This window comes from Marmota monax, unplaced genomic scaffold (assembly GCF_021218885.2).
Source record: "Marmota monax isolate L192 unplaced genomic scaffold, Marmota_monax_Labrador192_F-V1.1 WCK01_AAM20220418_F8-fsc00612, whole genome shotgun sequence".
NCBI lineage: Eukaryota > Metazoa > Chordata > Mammalia > Rodentia > Sciuridae > Marmota > Marmota monax.
The window spans coordinates 51,158-60,463 of NW_026693501.1; the positions used below are offsets into that span (position 1 = coordinate 51,158).

Consider the following 9,306-nt stretch of genomic DNA (forward strand, 5'->3'; position numbering starts at 1 on the left):
TCAAGAGAATTACACATAAACAAATCAATACTAATGTTAGAAAATCATGGACAAAATATACTTACCAAATTCCTGACAGTGTTTGCATTTGGGAGACAGATGTATAGAAGAATGGGATTATGCATAGATATAAGAAAACTCAGATTTTATTGGTAATATTTCAGATTTCTATAAATAGAAGTTCTGAAGCAAATATTGAATTGTTTATATTTTTAATATAGTTAGTAAGTGTTAATGATGATAATAACATATATAGTATTAATAGAACATTTTCTAGTGTGCGGCAGTATTCTGAGACATTGATTCTTGGTCCTGGACCACTAAGAACCCTATATACAGAGATAATTATTTAATTCATTCTAAGCTATGGCAGAACATCAGTATATTTTAAATACCCATAGATAAGTATAATGATCAATTAGTATTGAGGACCACTGGTCTAAGCACTTTGTTTCATTTCACCCAATTTCTTAAACACACCACTGTAAGGTAAGTTCAGCTATGATTTTCATTTTACAGTGTGGAAACTCTCCAGGTGTTACATTCACCTGTCTGTTCTTTTTTCCCTTTTATATTTTCTCTTAAATTAAATCATACTGTGATATGCCTTTGTGGCTCATTGGTTTTGTTGTCAGTTCTCATCAGCCTTTTGATCTCCCAGCTGCATAATTCAACGGTGTTACAACTTACCTACTTCAGAGAAATGAGGACTACAGTTGCCCTCAGGGATCTGGTGAAAGAGAACTGAAATTTCTGTATCAGGAAAGATTGAAGTGAACATCTGTTAATTAGGCGTAAGAAGCCTATGTGTCAGGCCTGGGTTTGGGTCACCCATGGCCCTAAATTCCTCAACAATCAGCAAGGAGGTTGGATTTCATGAGGACACAACATTTCCAAATGCTTAAGATTAGAAATTCATTTAAACTTGATCCAATTACTTTGTACCCATATGTTAATATTACTCTATAACCCCCAAACACATGACTATATTTTGTCAATGAAATAAAAGGAATCCCTTTAAGTATTTTAACCAAGCCATCACAAAATTAAAAGAGAGAGAGTGAGAGAACACAAAGAAGTATGAAATACCAGATGTTTCCTTGAGATTGCATAGGATTAATAAGTTAATACTGAATAAAATGAGAATTATTAGAAAATATTTCTTAAATGCTAATTATTATGTATTTAATGATTTGGGTATTATTATACATTGATGACATCTATGAGATTGGTGATGCTGTATGATTTAGTATATTTAACCAAAACATGTTTGTCAAAATTTGAAGTATATCAGGCCAAGGTTAGATGTTATATTAGAGAAGAATTAAAAACATACATTCTACAGTTTTGAGTGAGCACTTAATTCCATAAAGAAGCAAAGTCAGAAGGGCAAAAAAGGATGAAAATCCATGACAATAACTGGCACATAAAATGCTTTATGATTATGAATATTTGGTTTTGAGTTAGAATCCAGATACTTTGGTATTAGCACTTATAAAGCTTATAAATATTATATAACAAGAGAATTTCTTGCACTGTATTTGAATAAAATAGTTTTTACTTTCTTTTAATTAGAATGGTCTTTTTCTTAAAGGTGAAAGGATAATTATCTTTGTTTCTTTCTTAAAAGAATATTTTACCATAATTACATATTTATCTCTAATGCTTTTGCTTTTAAAATATACTTCAGTTGAGTGTCTTTAAGATTGATGTGTATAGAAAAAGATGAATACCACAAAAATAAACGATGACAGAGTTCTAAGATGTTTGGGTGTGTCACAACTAAGAAATATTGCTGAGGGTATATGGCACTCAAACAAAAGGACTTTACCAGTGAATTGCTTTAATCCAAAATAATAGACAGTGCTGTGTGCTGGTTTGCTTTTTTACTTTTTTTAACCCTTTTTTCCTTCTCAAAAGGTATCCCTGCAATATAGAATCACAAAATATAACATGTGTTTCAGAATTCCATCTCATGGGCATCTCAGAGGATCCAGAACTTCAGCCCCTCCTCTTTGGACTGTTCCTGTTCATGTACCTTGTAACAGTGCTTGGGAACCTGCTCATCATCCTGGCTGTCAACTCTGACTCCCACCTCAACACCCCCATGTACTTATTCCTCACCAACCTGTCCTTGGCTGACATCAATTTCACCTCTACCACAGTCCCAAAGATGATTGTGGGCATCCAAACACATAGCAGAGTCATCTCCTATGCAGGCTGCCTGACACAGATGTCTTTTTTATGCTTTTTGGATGTTTGGATAGTCTGCTTCTAACTGTAATGGCCTATGACAGGTTTTTAGCCATTTTCCATCCACTACACAACCAGGTCTTAATGCACCCTTGCTTTTGGCTCCTTGGTTTTGTTGTCAGTTCTCATCAGCCTTTTGGTCTCCTAGCTGCATAATTCAATGGTGTTACAACTTACATACTTCAAGAATGTGGAGATTTCTCATTTCTTCTGTGACCCTTCTCAGCTCCTCAACCTTGCCTGTTCTGATACATTTACCAATAACATAGTCATGTTTTTTGTTGGTGCCATCTCTGTTTTTCTTCCTATCTCAGGGATCTTCTTCTCTTACTATAAAATAGTTTCCTCTATTCTGAGAGTTCCATCATCAGGTGGGAAATATAAAGCCTTCTCTACCTGTGGGTCTCACCTGTCAGTTGTTTGCTTATTTTATGGGACAGGCCTTGGGGTGTATCTCAGTTCAGCTGTCTCACTTTTTCCCAGGAAGGGTGCAGTGGCCTTGGTAGCATACACTGTAGTCACCCCTGTGCTTAACCCTTTCATATACTGCCTTAGAAACAAGGACATCAAGAGGGCTATGTGGAGGCTCTTCAGAAAAATAGTCTAGTCTCAGGACCTGTGTCATATATTTGCAGTGCTGGTTTGCAAAGGCAAAAAAGGAAACATCTAGGCCTGCAAAACTCATCTTCTTCATCACGTCATTTTTAAGCTCTTGTGGTTTTCATTTCTCCTCCTATTTCATATCTAAATATTGCCTTTTTTTAAAAAAAAAAAAAAACTGTCTTTAGTAAAACTGTGGGAGTTTCTGTATTCTTTGTAAAGCTTACTCATGCATTTCTGAATTCTATTATACTTATGCAAACTTCTGTACTTTATTATTAATTATCCAAGAATCTCAGAAAGATGAGCAACTCTCTTTTTATATACTTAAAATTTCTTTTAATTAATATATTTTCAGTAGCTTCTGTGTCTTTATCATATAAAATTTGCATTTATCAAAAATTTATTTGTGCAGGTTATCTATTAGGATGTGTATTACTGGTCCTCCAGATTGCCTTTATGGGAAGCACTAAGGGATCTTTAAAAACATTGATGCCTGAGTCTCACCACCAGACATTCTGATTTATTGAACCGGCGTGTGCCTTGAGGTTGAGACTTTTTAAAATGCCCAAGGATTTTACTAAGAAATCTGCTGATAATCCTTTAGGATCTTCCTTGTACATGGTGAATTGCTTTTCCTTGATGCTACCATGGTTCAATCTTTGTGAATTTTGATGGTTTGAGTGCAATATATCTCATTATGGGTGTCTTTGGATTTATCAGAGTTTATTTAGTGTTTGGATATGTATGTCTATTCTTCAAATTTGAGAAATTTAAATTTTCAATCATTATTTTAAAAAGTTGAATCTCTATCTCTTCCACCCTATTTCCTTTCTGAAATTCCCCTAATGCAAAAAAATTCAGCTTAATAGAATCTCTTCACTTTTATTTGTTCCTTTTTATTTTGCTTCACTGATTCAATAATTTCAAATGATGAGTTCCTAAGTTCATTGATTATGTCTCTCTGCTTGATTGAGTCTATTATGACACTATCAAATATTTCAATTTACTTATTGATTCTCCAACTCCAAAATTTTTGTTGCTTTTTAATAATTTATAGGTGTTTGCTAATATTCTCATTTTGTTCATGCATTGCTTCCCCGATTTTGTTGTCTGTGTTCTCTTTTAGCTTACTGACTATCCTTCAGATGGATGTTTTGTATTTTTGTCAGATAAATCATAGATCTAATTTCTTTAAAGAATATTTCACAGTAAGTTTATGAATATTTAATTTATTTCTCTGGTTGTTCCATGTTTCCATATTTTTTTTTTGCATGCCTTGTTCTCTTTGTTGAGTATTTGGCTTTTGAGAAAATAGCTACTTCTCACAGTTTTTATGGATTGATTTCATGTAGTGGAAGACTTTAGAAATTTTAGGGCTGGGGATGTAGCTCAGTGATAGAGCATTTGCCCAGCATATGGGAGGACCTGGCTTTAATCCCCAAAGGCTCTCCCCATCCCCCTGCCCTGCCAATAAAAAAGCCTAGAAATTCTCAAACTTTTTCAGAGAATGAATTTTCTCTCAGAGAAAATTGTAATTTTGTGTAATTTTCACCATGAAAGAGGTTTGCCTTTGTTCTCAGAGCCCATTATCTCTTGTCCCACCTGTCATCTCTTTGTGGTACTGCAGTCTCTCTGGTAATGTATGAGCCTTAACATTTTTCTGTGTATCTTTCTCTTTAGTGCTCTAAGTCAGGCAAGGCATAAGCCTACTAGAAAGATACAACTTTACATGAATATTCCACCTTCTCCTTCTTCTTTCAAGGCAGAACTTGGGAATTTTCTCCTGATTGTGCCATGCTGCTTCTGGGAGGGGGTAGGTCCTTGATGGGCAAATACAACATTTCTTGTCCATTTTTATTCACCTCTTCCTGAATTTGTGTTTCCATGATGTGCTAATATCTCTTAACTAGTTCTTGGAGTTCTCACGAAGGCAACTTTGTCCATATATGTTGTTAATTTAGTGTCTCTGTGGAGGAATTAAGGTTTGGCACTTAATATTTCATTGTCTCATTGATGTTTCTGTGGCTAAAAGTTTATTTCATGAAATGGCACCTGCAAATGAGCACTTTGTGATGTAGTGGGGCTTTTATTCTGGTGGTGGCCTTCTTCCTAGGATGGGAGAAAGTGCAGGTGATTAACAGGTGAGAGGCCTTTAATGCTTGTTTTCTGCTTTTATAATCAGGAGAAAATTATTATTTAAGAAGACAGTCCATATCTGCTAAACAGGCCTTGTCTGCTGATGTTTTTGCTAATAAGTGCTTCTTGAAATGTACTGCTTCTGGGTTCATTTAATTTCTTGTCAAATGTGTCGTGTGTGTGTGTGTGTGTGTGTGTGTGTGTGTGTGTTTAATTCTGAAAGGTGTAAGACCCTACAAAGATTATACTATAAAACATTTTCACAGATCAGATTGATGGACATCCTTTTAAAATAAACTCTGAATCATAAAAAATGTCAGGGTTGTAAAAGATAAAGGCTGAAGAACTGTCCCAGACTGAAGTTCAACAAGTCATGATAACTAAAGGCAACATGTGAACTTCGATTGGATTCTAGAATAGAAGAAATAAATAAATTATTTAAAATTTAAAAAAGACTTCTTTTGCTGGTAACACCCATAAAAAGACATAAGAAAAAAGTTTCTGGAGTGAAACGAGCAATTACTTGATAAGCAAAAATAAGAATCTATGAGGACATTTGTTGAATTTGAGTACAGAATGATTGCAGTGTATTGAGACATCATTGGAGGAATCCTTCTAGTAGGAGAGAAACTAGGGTCATTTTTTCCATACTACATGGAAAGGAGCTACATGGTGGTATCTGCTGAAATACCAAATACAGAGCTACTTCTTCACATGTGACAGGAAATTTTGAATGCGAACATGGTGATTTGATGGGTTTTGAAACTTGCTGGAAAGAAGAGGGGTAGATCCATAATCTTGTGGTGCCTACAGAACAACATCAAGAGCACTCTTGATCACACAGCATGCTTAAGACCATACAACAGTAAATATCAACCTGTTCTTTCAGCTTTTCAGAATGCTGGTTCAGGTTCAGTGGAAATCACACCTCTGTCTCTTTCCAGAGTCATCTGTATTAGGAGGCCCCTTCCTGTTCCTGGGGAATGACTCCTGTCATTCTTGAGGAAAGATCCTCAGTTCTCACTGCTCATTAGATGTGAAGAGGGAATGAATTTCAGTAGCACTATTAGCAAGACCACCTCATTAGGAAGGAAGCCTAGTTCAGTGAGTGAGTGTTGGGAGGCACACAGAGATGCTGGAGATACTATTGGGAGCATTGCTTTCTCAAATTGAGGATCAGCAAGGACATTGGAATGGCTATACTGAATGGCTCTAAAATGCAAATTTTTGCTCAGAGACCTATGAAATTTATTCTCTGTTCATAGAGGGAATTTAAGAAATGTCATTGAGAATTCTTCTTTAAACATAAGCAGTTTAAAGCATAAACTGAATGTCATTTATCCATATATCCAAAGTCTTATACAGTAGGGCAGAGATAGGCACACTTTTACCTTATATAACATCAAGTAAATTATCCACTGTTTCGGAGGAGAAACTTAAGATATTTTTACATTCATATTCAATATGGTACTTCTTCCCAGGACCATGAGACCTTCCATAGATTAATTTCTCAACTCTTTTTTTTCTGGTACCAGGGATTGAACCCAGAGATGCTTAATCACTGAGCGACATCCCCAGCCCTTTTTATTTGGAGACAGGTTCTGGCTAAATTGCTAGGGCCTCACTAAATTGCTGAGGCTACCCTTAAACTTGTGATTCTGCCTTAGCCTCCATTTTTGCTGGGATTTTAGGTGTGTGTCTCCATGCCTTGTTCTCTAATTTCTCAACTTTTGAGAGAAATGTATGGTTTAAAATTATGAACAGTGGATGTTTCCAGAAGATGTGACAGCTCTCCTGGGATGCTCCCTGCCTTCTTTTCTCCCTACTCAACTTTCCACACTGGGCATTTCAAGTTGCTTCCTCCACTGCCCTTACCACTACAACCATGATCTCCTTAACAGACACCCAGAAAATTGAAATGGGATTAGCAGTTTTTCCTGTTGTTTGGAATGATTCTCCTTTTTTGACAAAGTACTACTGGCTATTGGAAATGTTTTGTTTGTGACTGGCTAGGCTTTTATAATCAGTTTAGAAAGAACATTCAGATTCTTCTTCCAAAAAATATAAAATGAAAGCTACAGGATTTTTCCTTGGTGGTGCATTTGTAGTTCTTATTGGTTGGCCTTTGAGAGGCAGGATCTTTGAAATTTATGGATTCTTTAACTTGTTCAGGGGCTTCTTTTCTGTGTTGTTGGCTTTATTAGAAGAATGCCAGTTCTTGGATCCCTCTTAAATTTACCTGGAATTAGATCATTTATAGATAAAGTTGGAAAAAGCAACAATATTGTTTAACAACAACAGAATTTGAAGACTCATTCAAAATGTTGTATTGTTTATAAAATTCTTTGAAGAACATTCAGTACAAAATTAAATTACATCAAATAACTTGTAATGTTCTTTACAAAAGCTTAAAACATGTAGCCTACAAAGACCAACAGCAATTAGTACAGAAGCAATGAAAACAGGCTTCTAGTCAAGTGATCTAAGAAGGCAGCAAGCAAACTAAGGGAGACGAAATCCATGTTATGAAGCATATTGAAACTCTAGAAGGCTATTTTTATTATCTTTCCACAATGTGTAGAACACAACCATTCTTAGAGAACTGTGGTGTTGGTTACTTTTGTTTTTACTACTATTATTATTGTTTTGAGGGCTCAGGAGCACCCATAGGCATTTGCTTTTTAGAAATGTCCACTGTGATGAAAACTCTATTTCCAGTTGTGCTGTATCTTTGAAAGTAATGCATGAGTAGGGTTGGAATATGTCATTTTAATGTATTAAGCCCAGTGGAAACCCAGTTCATGTATGAATCACTATTTTTTTGTAAACATGAGTTAAAATAAAATTTTTATGGTTCTTCTGAAAAAAAACATGAATAATGGGATCTATTTTCCTCTACCAATAGTATGTCCAATATTAACTCATAGAATAAAGGGTTCATTTATCAACTCTTTCCTTTCTAGAAAAAAAGTCTCCAAGTGTATAAAAGTATATGGTCAGAAAACTCTCAAGTGAACATCCGATATATAATGAAAAAAGTTTTAGTGTTTCTTTTTTTTTCAAGGATACTGATCATGGGAGGGGGAAGTGAAAATAAGCATTTTGCTATGCAAATAAAACTGTCTTTGGTTTTCATTTTTCATGTGCTGTAAATTCATCCTTGGCTATAACCCTAGTATTTTATCCCTCCATCTAATATGAAATGACTTTGGTTTAGTAATACATTTTGTACAGACCAGGTGTTCTAAATACCTGAATATACTCAGCTTCTTCCTATCATATCTATCTCTATATATCTGCCATTTGGGATCCCCTCAAAATAATTTAATTATTCCTTTTATAATTTATCAATGTACAGCTAAACAGCATACTTTGTCCCATATCCATTAGGTATGCATTAAACTTTTCTTTGTATCAAGCCCAATATTCTGATAGAAGATGAGGTGGGCAGGGGCTAAGATACTCCCAATGACCTTACCTCCTTGTTTTTATGCCCTTGTGTGACTTCCATGATGTATGGCATGAACCTAGTGACTCCCTTTCAGCAATGAGAACATGGAAGAATTGATGGGAAGTTACTTCTGGGAATAGAAAGAAATCATCAGGTTTTCTACTGTGGAAAACACAAGACGTTTTCCTAAAAAAATTAAAAATAGAACCACCATATTATTCTGCAATCCATTTGCTGTGTATGTACCCAAAGGAAATGAAATACATCTGTTGAAGAGACATCTGAATTCCCATGGTTACTGAAGCACAATTCATACTAGCCAAGGAATGGAAATAACCTAACTGTCCATCAATGGATGAATGGATACAGAAAATGTTGGACATACACACGATGAATACTATTCAGCCATAAAAGGATGCCATTCTACCATTTGAGACAAAATGGATGGAAGGGGAAGACAATAAATAAGCCAGACTCTGAAGACAAGCACCACCTGATATCATTCAGAAAGGTGGTCTCAGAAGTTGATAGTAGCATGATAGTTATCAGAGGCCTTGAAGATTAGGAGGGAGTGATGGGGAAGGATTAATTACAGAGTTTTCTAGTTTGAGAGTAGCAAATAAAATATATACTGTAATTTTTTAAAGCTACAGGAAAGAATTTTAAATGTTTTCACCATAAAGAAATGACAGATGTGTGAAGAGATATGTTCACTATGATTTGACATTACATAATGTATACCTGAGTCCAAATATTACATGGAATTTTAATTATGTACAATAATTAATATTGGTTAGAAAGAGAAATTAATATTAAAATATAATTTTCTCCTGCTGCTCCTGGAGTATTTGTTTATTTATTTA

At 35.1% G+C, this 9,306-nt stretch overlaps 2 pseudogenes; both read left to right on the forward strand.

Annotated features, from left to right (window-relative positions):
- Positions 1 to 2,283: 2,283 nt before the first annotated feature.
- Positions 2,284 to 2,860, forward strand: LOC124102167 (olfactory receptor 7E178-like; annotated as a pseudogene).
- A 4,017-nt stretch (positions 2,861 to 6,877) lies between these two features.
- LOC124102163 (vesicle transport protein GOT1B-like) lies at positions 6,878 to 7,284 on the forward strand (annotated as a pseudogene).
- Positions 7,285 to 9,306: the final 2,022 nt, after the last annotated feature.